The sequence below is a fragment of the Ambystoma mexicanum genome, chromosome 8 (assembly GCF_040938575.1).
Source record: "Ambystoma mexicanum isolate Mex_15411 chromosome 8, UKY_AmexF1_1, whole genome shotgun sequence".
Taxonomy (NCBI): domain Eukaryota; kingdom Metazoa; phylum Chordata; class Amphibia; order Caudata; family Ambystomatidae; genus Ambystoma; species Ambystoma mexicanum.
In genome coordinates, this window is record NC_090929.1 from 711240650 (window position 1) to 711254700 (window position 14051).

A 14051-nucleotide genomic window follows, 5' to 3' on the forward strand; every position below is an offset into this window, starting at 1 on the left:
TGGGCACGGGCCCACCAGTCATAGGGCTGGGGGGAAAAAAAAACACCAGGAGGGTGCTGCTGGGGGCACACTCACCGCGCTCCGAGGGTTTAGAAAGGAGCCGGTGGGGGCCTCGCGAGTCGGTAGACGACACGAAACTCGGATGCACCAATGGGAGGGAGGGAGGGCGGGTCGGGAGGCGGGCTGGGGAACCAGGAACGGGTGCGGGGAGGGAGGGATGCAAAGGCCTGCTACTGGGCACGGGCCCACCAGTCATAGGGCTGGGGGGAAAAAAACACCAGGAGGGTGCTGCTGGGGGCACACTCACCGCGCTCCGAGGGTGATGTCCTCCCATTCTTTGACGCAGCTTGACACTTCCTCCCAGAACGGTGCGCTTCCCATCATTGCTGGTCTTTTTGTTTGTTCGTCGACGAGGGATAGGCCGGTCGTCTCTTGGATGACTGGAAATTTCTGCGCCGGCTTGAGTTTTGAGAGGCGCGTCTATATCCCTGGGAAGGGTATGCTGATCTGCCAAAGGATCTATCCCTGGACGCAGAGAATCTTGAATTGCCCGATGCCCCTTTAAAGGGACAAAAAGATCGAAAAAATGTTCCACTTTGAAGGGCACCCAACGAGCGTGCCGTATCCGAGTCCTCCTTCATGCCTTTCAGGGTCTCATCCACCTTTTCTCCAAAAAGAAGGTCACCTTCGAAGGGCATGTCCAATACTTTATACTGCACCTCGGGCCTGAAGTTGGTGCACTTAAGCCAAGCCTGGCGTCTAAGAACAACCCCGTTGTTTACTTGTTTAAAGCCCGACTCCGCCAGGTCCACCGCTATGTTAATTGCATGATTCGATGCTTCTTCGCCCTCTCGTACCAGAGACATAGCCGTTTTTCGATGTTCCTCCGGAAGGTGGTCCAGTATAGGGGCTAGTCTGTGCCACATTTCCCTGTCATACCTGGCGACAATAGCCAAAGAGTTGGCTGCTTTCACAGTTGTGGCACCCACTGATAGTACCTTCTTACCAAACACATCTTGGCACCTTGCCTCATCATCCGGAGGGGTAGAGCACTTGTGTTGGGCTCTCGCTTTCCTTGTCGCTGCTGCTGACACCACTGAGTCTATACACTACACACTTCCTGATTACAGCTACAGAGCAATGCATCATAGAATGCAAATTAGCTGAAAAGCTGGCTTTTTTGCTCCATGCAGAAAATTGTCATTGCTTTAAAAGGCAGTGCTATTTTATACACAGCTTAATAAACCCACGACTGACAGCCTGCAATTCAAAAACCGGCCTACACACATTTCACCCTGATTAGGGATCACAGTATGACACAGATTGACATCCTAGTTATTTGGAGCTTTGAAGCATGTTTACCAGATACCAGTAGTATTAAGGTGCTTTTAAAAAAAAAACCTTCTACTTGTAATGTGAGTAGAAGAGGTCATTTCAGCTACTAAAACCCACAACGCAGCACTACCTAGTAGGATTCACTACATGTTCAGCTCAAGATCAGAGCCACACAGCACTGCATAATGGGTATGCAAAGTAACTAAAAGACTTGACTTTTGCTTCATGTAGACAAATGTCATTGTATTATAGGGTTGTGCGATTGTATACATAGCATAACCAACCCATGACTGACAGCTCTCATGGAAGCAACAACCAACCAGAGATTACATTTTGGAGCATTGGAACATGTTTAGCAGCCAAAAAACATGGGAGTGTCAATCATTCATTGATTGCATTCTGACCATTCAGGTTTTGGAATAAGTGGACTAAAAACAACCTTGCACTCAGTAAAGGGAAGTGACGGAAGCAGATAGATAAGATGCAGATAGAAAAGTAAGGAGGACGGAGAAGAAACTGTTGCAACACATGAAGTAAAATAAGTAATTGCCCAGCAATGCTGTTAGAAACGATTGTAAGTGATCCGATCGCGGCTGATTTTCCCACGGTCGGAACGTTTGCGTGAGAAATGTGCGAACTACCAAAAGGTTGCACCTTTCTCATGTGAACACACTTACATGCTACGGGGGTTGCAGGGGTTTCCCCCGCTCACTATACTGTAAAATATAGTGATTGGGGTGCTGCGGGGGACACCCCTGCAGCCCCCGTTTTTAATTTTTTTATTTTTTGCGGGTGTGCTGTGGGGGTGTCCCCCGCAACACCCCGCTCACTGTGCCACACAGTATATTGAGCGGGGTGTTGCAGGGGACATCCCCGCAGTCTTTTTTTTTTTTTTTTACTTACCTGCAATGCTACCACCAAAGGTTCGAACCTTTGGTGTTCGAACCTTTGGAGGTAGCATTTTTCAGTCGTTTTGTTTTGTTCAGTCCGATTATACAAAACCGTTAGAAACACCTAGTCTGAAAGGCATATTAAATTGAAGGATGTAGAACAGGGCTGCTCTAGTACCCAAAGGGGGGATGAAGTGTCCATTGAGGGCATTGAAGCACATTGTTGTTGCGCCTTAACAATTATATTGTATATAGGCACTGTGTGCCTCACAATGTAAAAATTGCATACCAAAAAGACCGAACACATGTTGTGAATGCTTCCACAGAAAACATTATTATTTCCTTTCCAAAATACTGTACCCCCTTATGTGACATCTTTGCAGAAAATAATGGAATCCATGATCAAATTCCATGACATTAAAACAGGAGAATTTGGCATTTTTCCTGGTATGATTTTGTAGCAGTTCCCCTGGAATGAGGGCAGTGGGCACCTGTTTCTCCCCACCCTCTCCCAGGCTGGTCCATGGGGATAGTTCAGGGGATGAAAAAGTGGCATATAAAACATAAGGTTATGTTAAAACCTCTGAATAATGTGCGTTCTTCAGGTCAAGACAACCATCAAAAGATTACCACAGCACTGGCATTCCGACGATTAAACACTTTAACCCACTATGCTCTTGGTTTACAAAGGCTAAATGTTTGAAACCAAAATAACCTAGGTTAGTTGGTGGGTTAAATATCACAATGAAGCCCTGCAAAAGAAGATTGCTAGCTGGAGCCAAATGATTGATAAAGGTCAGTTATATTAGACCTATTAATTCAGGATAAGGTTTTTGTGCACCCATCAAAAGTTAGCAATGGTTAAATAAATGATGCACAAGGAATGCAATTATCTATGAAAATGGGAGTCCAATGACATTGCATTTAGAAATCAAAGGAGTCAATGCATAGTTGAAATGTAGGAAATTGGGTAAATGAAACGGCTAAATTTGGAAAGTTTACATGGGAGATCATTTACATTATGAAGGAGAAAAAACCTTATTAAATGCAATGCAAGCCTCTAAAGAACTTATTTTTCTTTATTTTTTATTGTATATGGTTTAACAAAAACCTTTACAAATAGAACAGAGTAAATACATAACACAATACTTATCAAGTTACACATAGAGAAAATTAGTAAGAAAGATTTTGTTTTGTTTTAAAAAGGCGAAATGTCATCCAAAAATAGGGTAAAAATAGGATAAAAGATTAAAAAGAGTAGTTACATCTGTAATTTCACATACATATAACACTAATTCAGGTTCAAACTCTTGATGAAAGCCGATATGGCAATACCTTCCCAGGTATTCTTAAAATGTAGATATCTCCACCAAAGAGTTTTATTCTCCAACATGAATTCAGATACCTGAAATGTTGCCATAGTTATCATTCCTCGCTGAGATAGGGCTTTACAATAAAGGAGCAGATGCTTGATACTTTCCACCGGAGCATTACAGAATCTACATCTACTATTATTAGCAGAGATAAGCTTCCTCCTAAGTTGAATCTCCCTAGTTGGGAGCAAATCCCACTGGAATCATATCAATATTGACATATTGATATGATTCCAGTGGGATTTGCTCCCAACTGTAGATTCGAGATGGAAACAAAGTAAACGTAGTGGAGAGCGCCCCCCGTTTTTTGTGCTCATGGGCCAGGTAGTTCATTGATGGATCTGAATGAAATAGTTTGGTTGTAGAAATCCAGTTAGTGTCCAACAGAGTCCTCTTAATTTTTAGTGGATTAGCCAAGAGTGTTCCTACATCCAGAGATAGTGCATCTAAGAGTGTTTCACAGTGTTTACCAAAATCAGGCAAGAAGGATGCACCAGGAGCTCTCCTAAGTGCCTGACCCATAACTTCACATGCCGTACGTGGGATGGAGCAGACAGCTTTGCAAATAATGTTAACATACACCATTCAATTCTGGTTTTCAAAGAGCTTAAGCCCAGGTCGAATCTAATAGCTGCCAGTGGGATCACTTTGGAAACCCTTAGTATTCTACGCAAACATGTTGCTTCTATGAGGTCCAAAGATTTAAAAACGGTCTTCCCATAAAGCTCAAGGACATGCATAAGCTTGGGAACAACATTGCCCTCGTAAAATACAAGTACGGGTTTTAGTGAGAAACGCCCATATTTACGGTCAATCTTAGTGCCTTGATTCTGCAACAATGTGGATTTTTGGCATAGAATCTCCTGAATGTTTCTTAGGCCCGATTGGGCACTGAAATGGAAGCCGAAATAGGTAAGACTTGAGCATGTCTTTATCACCTCTTTACCAATTGACCATACATGGCTACACTTCTTTTTCCCCCCTTTAGTTTTACTAGGGTTTATTAATAGCCCATTCTCTTTAGCATAGTTTGAGAAAGCGTTCAGTAATCTCTGGAGGCCAACCTTAGATTTATCAAAAAGAAGAAAATCGTCTGCATAGGTCATCCAGGATATTTTACACTGACCCACTTTCTGTGTTATTAGGCCTGTTTTCTCAAGCTACTCAGATGCATCTGACACATACCGATTGCACAGCCACAGTGCTAATATACAGCCCTGTCTCAGGCCCACAAAGGCACTAATTCTCTCCGACAGCTCTCCCTCATTATTGAGTCTAATCTGGATCCCAGAATTCTCATACATGCCCATTATCAATCGCAGAAGGCCATTAGGCAACACCCAGTTAGCCAATTTAGACCATAGTCTGTTCCGATCTACTTGGTCTAAAGCTGCAGATAAATCTATTGAAGCCACATAGATACATCTGCCAGGCTCTGACCAAGCCAAGTCTTGCAGAGTTTTCAATACGAGACCATTTATATTTGTTGAGTGGCTCTTCCGAAACCCAGTCTGGAATTAATTCATGATGTGCGTGCTGATAGCCCATTTCTCTAGATAAGTCAGTGTGATGCTGGAAAGGCATTGGAGGGACAGGGCCTCCCTGTCCTTGTCCTGTAGTCCTTTTTCATTGTGTTCTCTATTGTTTTCTGCCCTTCTGCCCAGGAGTCCATGTGGGACTCCTGGCAGTGCAGCTCTTCCTGTTTTTGGTTTGGTGTACAGACCCATGGGATACCCTTATGGCACCCATGGGTGGGGGTACAACCCTTTGCCCTTAGTGTATGTTTTTGGGCACCTGTGGGTGGCCCACAGAGCAGGGTATGGGCTGGTGGCAGCTCCATGCTGAATTTGACAGGTGCTCCGAGTATCCTCCATTTTGGGATACCCAGGCCCTGCCATTGGAATCAGTTGATTCCTGATAGAAAACGAGATGGCCCCTGTGGCCTCTTGCTTTCTATTGCATGTTACCTTGTTTTCCCAAAGTCCTGGGAAGCCCTGACTCTGTCCCTTCCCCCTGACTGGCTGTTGGGTGGAAGTTCCATATATGGTGTTGTTGTGAAGTCCAGTCCAGACTAGCTGGAGCCTTTCCAGTGACTGTATGTTGTCGGTACACCCTGTGGGTGGGACCTGGGTGAATGGAGTGTGTGACCAATATGCACTTCTTGTTGTGGCTGTCTGGTTTCTGGTATGAGAGACAAAGACTGAGACAGACCTGCCCAAAACTGGCCTGAAAGCAGTGTGTAGTGTTGAATGACTGGGTGCTTGTCCCAATCCACATTCCTTGTTGTGATTGTCTGAGAGGGAGGAGGATGGCCTGAATGCACTGTGAGCCTGATTGGCTGACTGACTGCATGAATGCTCTTCTGTATAATTGGCTGCCGAGAGTGACCCAGCAGTGTGGATGAGAGACACAATAGTATATCTGGGGACCTCTGACCACTGGAAATTGTTCAGAAGCTGTGTCTACACTTGATGAGTAACTGGAACTGCTGATCCTCTAAGCCCAGCTGGAAGAAGATGACTTGCTGTTGCATTTGCTTGGACCTGATCTGAAAGCTGCCAAATTCGTCGAAGACTGATCCGAGAGAGGACCTGGTAAGGCGCCTTCTTCCTGTGCTCCGAGGGACCATCGAGAACCGCTGACCTTTGCCGAAGCTCCCTGGAAGTCAGACCCTCGAAAGGCTGCCGACCGGAGACGGGACCGCCGAGGAGATCGAAGTGAAGCACCCGGACTTCGCCGGTGTCGAAGTCCATTGCCGTCGACCAGGGTTTGCAGGTTTGTGTAACCGCTGGAGGCCCGTCAAAGTCGTGTTGCCCCAGAAGAGGAGACCGCTTGACGCCGTGCTGCCGCCGACCGGAGCCGCCCGCTCTTTTGCCTAAGTACTGAATCGAAGGACTCCGCACCGACGACCGCTTTACCCTGCTGGAGAGAGTCAAGGCCGCTGACGCGCTGAGGAGAATCTGCCGGTGGGTTTCCCGCCACCTGAAGGCCACAAAGACTTCGATGACTCGACACCCTTGCTGGGCCACAGTTCTTCTGAAACTCTTTGTGGTCCAGAACTATCAAACGGCGAGGTGCCCCACACACCTCACTCTGCTCCACCAGGTACATTGGGGGGGGTAAAAACATTGTAGGAGGAAATAAGACTATTGGGCAATGTATGGACTGGGCTTGTGCTATATATCTTTATTTTACAGGTTGCCCAGGTGGGGGGGATCTCCACACAGAACTGTGTCTAGGTAGCTGGGCCAGTATTCTGCCCATTGTGTCAACCATCTTGCTTTCCTTCCTATCTCTATTGCTGGTTTCCTTGTTATTGATCTGTGTGACATTCTAACAGTATAGTTGATGCATGTTAGGAAAGATTTCGTTATTGTAGGGAACTTTCCTTCCATGTGGCAACCCCTAAACTTTTTGCTATTGTTTTCAACCTGTTTTCTTGACTTTGCCAGAGAAGTGCAGCCTTCTGCCGTACTCCTCTGGGCTTTCGCTCCTTTCTTACGGGGAAACTGACATGCCCTTAAGACAGTCAGTACCGGGGAACGCTGTTTCCCGTAGTTTCTTTTATCGTGTCGCCATTTTAGTGCAACACGACACAAGAGGGCACTGTAAGCTAAGTTACAGCTCTCTTGGGTCTCTAGCCTTCTACAGACCCTAGACACTCTTGTAGGATGGTTTTTGGATCGGTGCAAGTCATTCAGGGACTGGGCTGGTGGCAGCGATCATTTGGTTTATTTTGAGCTCCTTTTGCCGTTCTGAGCACCTTTTTGCCGCGAACACAAAAGGGTGGCCCGGCTACCCAAAATGGCCGGACCACGAGGCTCCTTTGTCTCGTCCACTGTCCGTCTTGCTCCCTTTACCTTCCCCCGGGTCAGGCGACCCGGGGCCTTCCTTATTTGGGCATGTAGTTTCCCGCGAAACACGGTTGCTTTCGCGGGCTTCTACATGTCGTTTGAGTGCCCCCAGGATGTGGGTTGGGCTGTCTGGTCCCAATACACATCCTGGGTGCCAGAGAGTCTAGGGTGGTGTGAATGCCTGGGACCACTGTGGTCCGTGATTGGTCCACGTATGGTATGTGTGTTGATGAGCGGATCTCCCATTGGCTCCCCTCCGTTTTGGCGCGAAGGGAACCGTGGATAAGAGGGAGCTGGAAACACCACTACCATGTCGATCTCCTGAGTTCTTACGAACCCAGGGATACAGGAGCCAAGTATCCTGCGAACACGAGGCTGGACCAAGGAATCACTGGTGACCCCCTGAAGAACTTCTGCTCCTCATTGCTGTCGTCCGGTGAAGCCCTTTCCACCTAGGATCGAACAAGAAGGCCTGTACTGGCGCTTCGACCTATTGGAATAGCAGGACCAGCTATTCCCGGCACCTTCATCAACTCCTGCCGTAAGCCTTCGGAAGTGTCTCTGGGCCATCCAGTTGACTGACCAGCTTACTAAGGAGTCCTGCTCTGTAATCGCCGACAGGTTGGGTGGTATTCTGAGTCCGGGGCACGCTCACACGCTTCGTTTGCTTAGCAACCCTAAGCTAGAGGTGAACGGTGCTCGTTTGGCTTGAATACACCCGGCCGTTCCGTTGCCTTGCCGTGGCGACAAAACTGTGCAGGATTCTTCGATCGGGACGTCTTTTTACTCTGCACGACGACGAGACGTTCCCTGCTCTTCAGAACCTGCCAGAAGCTGCATCTATCGAGGAGAAGCTCGGGCCTGCTTGCTTCGGGGACCGGTGAGTAGATTAGCTAGGATCTGGTCGCCCTCCTGCAGTGCCCCTTGCTTTTCCCCGCTGTAAATACAGCTCCCCTTGTCCGTACTCGCGCCCTACTTCTGCCTCACAGTGGAGGCTGCGCTAGAGTCGCGGACCGTGTTCTCCTTCATTAGGGCACCCTACAGAGCTGCCCAACGTCCTCCGAAGAGCTTCACCTTCTGCCCATTGGCACCGGCGTGTGCAGGTACTTTTGAGCGCTAGGCTCCACTCTTCGTAGGGATTGGACTACCATCTAGTTAGGGGCCTCAGAAGGCGGACATATCACACGCATTGGTTCGCACTGCCTGTTTTCCTTCCCCTGCAGGTGGATAACATATTTCGTGCTGCTAATGCTGTGAAACTGTGTATTCTGTATATATATTGGGTGGATAGTGTATGTGTTGGTTTAATATCGTTGTATATTGCTGCTTTTACTGTGGTTATTAGTTTCAAGGCCTTATAATAAATGTGTATCTATTTTTGATATAAACAACTGTTTGGAGTAGTTTGTAAGCGCTCTTGCTTTGTGTGCTCATTGCGGGCTTTCAGTCACCCTCACCCCTCTTGAGACCTAGTCTTGACCGCCGCGATCGCTACCTTGATTGGTCTGGCTTGTCCAGAGGTTACCCTGTTCCAAGTAATTAGGTTGGCCTTCTGAACTTCTGCGCCACCAGGACAGAGTTCAGAAATCCGTCTTAACAAATTGGTGTACAGCGGTGGGATACGACTGAAGGTATCCAGTGTTGCGCACGAGCTAAGGCGTTTTCAGGTTATTCCAACCAGGACACGCAGTAAAGTATTGAATATAACGTTAAAAAGGCCATAGTCCTATCAACAGTATGGAAACGAATACTTTATTAACCTTAAATGCTTCGAAATCTGAAACATTGAAGAAGATGTGTGCGGAGAGAGGGGTTTCCTCTCAAGGCACTAAATTGGAAATGATCCAGAGAATCGTGGCGTGGCAAGAAGCGCAGCTTGACGCTATAACTTCCGAGGACAGTGCAGAAGGTGGTGGGGCTGCTCTCACTGGCAGAACCGACGGTTCTGCCGCTGCACTGATCCATCACGACCACGAGGACAGGGAGGATGTAATGTCTAACGTTTCCTCTGCCAGTGTTGATGGGGAGGCTATGCTTGAATTCAAGAAGCAAGAGCTGCGGTTTAGGCAGCAGGAGCTTGAATTCAGCATAGCCAAACTGAAAATCGACCAGGCAGAAAAACAAAAAGACAGGGATCACCAGTTGGAACTGGCCAAGCTTCAGTTCGCAAATGGGTCCAAGGGTCCTGGACATGGTTCTGGGGCTTCCTCTCATCCACGGTTTCCAAAAGATCTGCTCAGTGTGTATGAGGAACGAAATGACATTATGGACTGGTTAAATGCGTTTGAGTATGCATGCGAGGTTCAAGAGGTTGATAATGCGGATAAGATTGCATGGTTACTCAGCAGACTGCCCCATTCTGGTTGCAGTGCCATTATGGAAATGTCGAAGGCTGAGCGCGCTGATTTTGCAATGTTGAAGCAGACTCTCATTTTAAAGTTTGGGAAGACTCCGACCCAATATTTGAAAAGGTTTAGAGAGTATAAGAAAAAGGAAGGTGGTACTTGGGTGTCGTATGTAGCTGAGTCCCTGAAAAACTTAACTGGCTGGGTTGAAGGTTATAAGGTTTCTACCTTCGAAGGCATGATCAATCTGGTCATGCTGGAACACATTTTTGCTTCTTCGTCCCCGGAGCTTAAGCAGCATTTGGCCGATTCGAAGGAGATAGATCCTAAGAAGCTGGCCATTGCAGCAGACTTATGGGTGTCACATCGAGTGTCCCATAAGGACAAAACTCATCCTGATAAGCAGGAGGAAGGGAAAAAGTACAAGGATGTGGTGGGTGGGGAATCTGCTAAATCTTCTTCCCAAAAGAGCCACAAAAAGAAAAATAAGGGTAAGCCATACGAGAACTCACAGGGTAGCGGAGGTTCGCCTCCGAAACAGAACTCTGGTTACAATAAGCCTCCCTACGTAAACAGACCCAATGGGGCTTGTTTTTCTTGTGGAGCAACTGACCATGTGAAGGGGGATCCCCGTTGTAAGGTTAGACCTTTGGGGGTCCACTCCGCTAATCTGGCCTTCTCCTCCTACGAGGAAGAAGAGATTACAGGAGCATCCTTCTCCTCAGACTCATTTCCCAGCGGAATAGAGGCTGAGGTAGTTTTAGTGTCCCTGGGTTCCTGGGAGCCTAAAGTCGCAGAGGCGTATGCTAGGATTCCGGATAATACCAAGCACTACTTTAAAGACAGTGTGCTGATCAATGGAGTGGATACTCCAGCTCTTAGGGATAGTGGGTGCAGTCGAACTGTAGTGGATTCTACCTTGGTAGACTCAGAGGAAGTTGCCAGAGCTCCTCTGATGCCCACTAAGTTGGCTGACGGCCCCCTCCGTATGTTTCCCGTGATCCCTGTTAATCTTACTTTAAATGGTACAGCAGTCAGGATTCCAGTGAGCATTCAGAGAAACGTCCCGGGAAAGGTCTTGTTGGGCAATGATCTCAGAGCTTTAGGGCTCGTAGGAGACACTGCCGAAAGGCCCTACACACGGTCTCAAGCACGGGCAGCATTGGCCAAGTCCAATACGCCGCCCCAGCCAAAGGGGAAACCCAAGGCGAAAGGAGTCTACAAGTCAAAACGAGGGAAAGAGAATATTCCCCCGAGCTCGCCTACCACTGCGGTGGAGGAAGTTGGTCAATCGCCCGGGCCTGACGAGGAGGTGGCGATGCCTGAAGTATTCGACCCCAACGATCATCCTGAACTAAAAGACTTGTTAGTTGAAGGAGGTCCTGATAGGGACGAATTCAGTAAAGGCCAACGTGAGTGCCCATCTCTGGAAGGCCTAAGGAGACAGGCCTGCTCCCAGCTTGAGGGTGAACCTCCTGGGTTGCGAAGGATTTACCAGGAAGGTGGACTCCTGTATAGTGAGCCCACAGAGTCTACAGAAGGAGACCATAGGAGGTTGGTGGTTTCCCTTGCTGTTAGGCCCTTCCTCCTGCAGTTGGCGCATGTCGTTCACCTTGCTGGTCACCTTGGTATGAGGAGGACCACGCAAAGGTTATCCATGCACTTCTACTGGCCCAAGATGGGGGAGCAAGTAGAAAGTCACTGCAGGAGTTGTGCCGCCTGCCAGTTGTCTGGTAAGGTTGGCGCGACAATCCAAGCTCCGTTGGTACCGCTCCCAGTTGTGGGGGTACCATTTGAAAGGGTAGGGATCGACATGGTTGGTCCCCTTGACCCGCAAACATCCTCAGGCAATAGGTTTATCCTGGTGCTGGTCGACCATGCAACCAGGTATCCTGAGGCCGTCCCATTTACAACTGTAACTGCCAAGCCAGTTGCAGAAGCTTTACTCGGCATGTTTACTAGGGTTGGCTTCCCTAAAGAAGTTGTGTCGGATCATGGCAGCAACTTTATGTCGAAGTATAGGCAGGCTATGTGGAAAGAATGTGGGGTCACCTACAGGTTCTCTTCTGCATACCGCCCCCAGACCGATGGTCTGGGGGGGCGTTTCAACAGGACGCTAACGAGCATGATTGGGGCTCTGGAGGAGCCTCAGAGAAGAAAGTGGGATCTTCTTGTTTCATGCTTACTGTTTGCCTACCGAGAGGTACCACAGGAGGGTGTTGGCTTCAGCCCCTTCGAACTTCTGTTCGGTCATCCCGTACGGGGACCCTTAGCCATCGTCAAGGAGGGATGGGAGATGCCCACTCCCCCTGTTACTACCAATGTAGTTGATTATGTGCTAGGGCTCAGAAAACGGATAGTACTTCTGATGGGCTTGGCTAGTGCTAAATTGAAGGCAGGGCAAGCGCTGGTGAAACATTGGTACGACCAGAAAGCTTCCCTCATCAACTTTACACATGGCCAGCAAGTCCTGATCGTGAATCCCATAAGGCCTCGAGCTTTACAGGACAAATGGTCAGGCCCTTACCCAGTGGTGGAGCCCCTGGGTGAGGTTAGCTATTCAGTGGACCTTGGAAGGCCTGGACAGGTTCTAAAAGTGTTTCACGTGAATAGGCTGAAGGCTTTCGGCCCAAGCGTCGAAATCGCAGCACTGCTATTGGCTTCAGACTTTGAGGAAGAGGAGTCTGAACCTCTCCCCGACCTGTTCCCAAGCAGTCCTTCAGTTAGCTCTTTTGAGGGTGTCCCAGTGGCCCCTCACCAAAATGGACAAGGCTCAGTGGTTTACCTTGGACATGAAGTAGGTGGAGGGAGGAGACAGCCTCTACTCAGTCAGGTACAAGCAGTACAAGACTGGCCTACCCCCACTACGCAAACCCAAGTGAGAGCCTTCTTAGGACTCACGGGGTATTATCGCAATTTTGTGGCAGACTATGGTACCATAGCTGCTCCTCTGACTGCCCTCACAACTCCGAAGAAACCCAAGAAGGTAACTTGGACTGACGAGTGTGAGAAGGCCCTCAATGGCTTGAAAGACTCCTTGTGCCAGGCCCCTGTGCTCAGGGCCCCTGATTATCAAAGACCTTTTATCGTGCAGACGGATGCCTCTGACACTGGGATAGGAGCTGTACTATCACAAGTAGATGAGAAGGGTAAGGAACACCCTATCGGTTTTATTAGTCGCCAGCTTAAGGACAGAGAGCTCAGATGGTCCACGGTAGAGAAAGAATGTTTCTCTGTTGTGTGGGCCCTAAGGAAGCTGAGGCCCTACCTCTATGGGACCCACTTCACTGTGCAGACTGACCATAAGCCGTTAAAGTGGCTAATGAACATGAAGGGGGAGAATCCAAAGTTGCTTAGGTGGTCCATAAGTCTACAAGGCTTCGACTTCACTATTGAGCATAGGCCAGGTGTCCAACATAGCAATGCTGATGGGTTGTCCAGAATGTTTTACCGACCTGAACAAGAGACTCATCCAGGGGTGGATTAGTTCCCCCTGTCCATAGTCTGGGAGGGGCGAGTGTTAGGAAAGATTTCGTTATTGTAGGGAACTTTCCTTCCATGTGGCAACCCCTAAACTTTTTGCTATTGTTTTCAACCTGTTTTCTTGACTTTGCCAGAGAAGTGCAGCCTTCTGCCGTACTCCTCTGGGCTTTCGCTCCTTTCTTACGGGGAAACTGACATGCCCTTAAGACAGTCAGTACCGGGGAACGCTGTTTCCCGTAGTTTCTTTTATCGTGTCGCCATTTTAGTGCAACACGACACAAGAGGGCACTGTAAGCTAAGTTACAGCTCTCTTGGGTCTCTAGCCTTCTACAGACCCTAGACACTCTTGTAGGATGGTTTTTGGATCGGTGCAAGTCATTCAGGGACTGGGCTGGTGGCAGCGATCATTTGGTTTATTTTGAGCTCCTTTTGCCGTTCTGAGCACCTTTTTGCCGCGAACACAAAAGGGTGGCCCGGCTACCCAAAATGGCCGGACCACGAGGCTCCTTTGTCTCGTCCACTGTCCGTCTTGCTCCCTTTACCTTCCCCCGGGTCAGGCGACCCGGGGCCTTCCTTATTTGGGCATGTAGTTTCCCGCGAAACACGGTTGCTTTCGCGGGCTTCTACATGTCGTTTGAGTGCCCCCAGGATGTGGGCTGGGCTGTCTGGTCCCAATACACATCCTGGGTGCCAGAGAGTCTAGGGTGGTGTGAATGCCTGGGACCACTGTGGTCCGTGATTGGTCCACGTATGGTATGTGTGTTGATGAGC

At 48.5% G+C, this 14051-nt stretch overlaps 1 protein-coding gene across 1 annotated transcript in view; it reads right to left on the reverse strand.

Moving 5' to 3' along the window:
- The window catches only part of ASCC1 (activating signal cointegrator 1 complex subunit 1), an 857123-nt gene that overhangs the window by 23704 nt on the left and 819368 nt on the right, over window positions 1-14051 (reverse strand). The gene's annotated exons all lie outside the window — the stretch shown is intronic.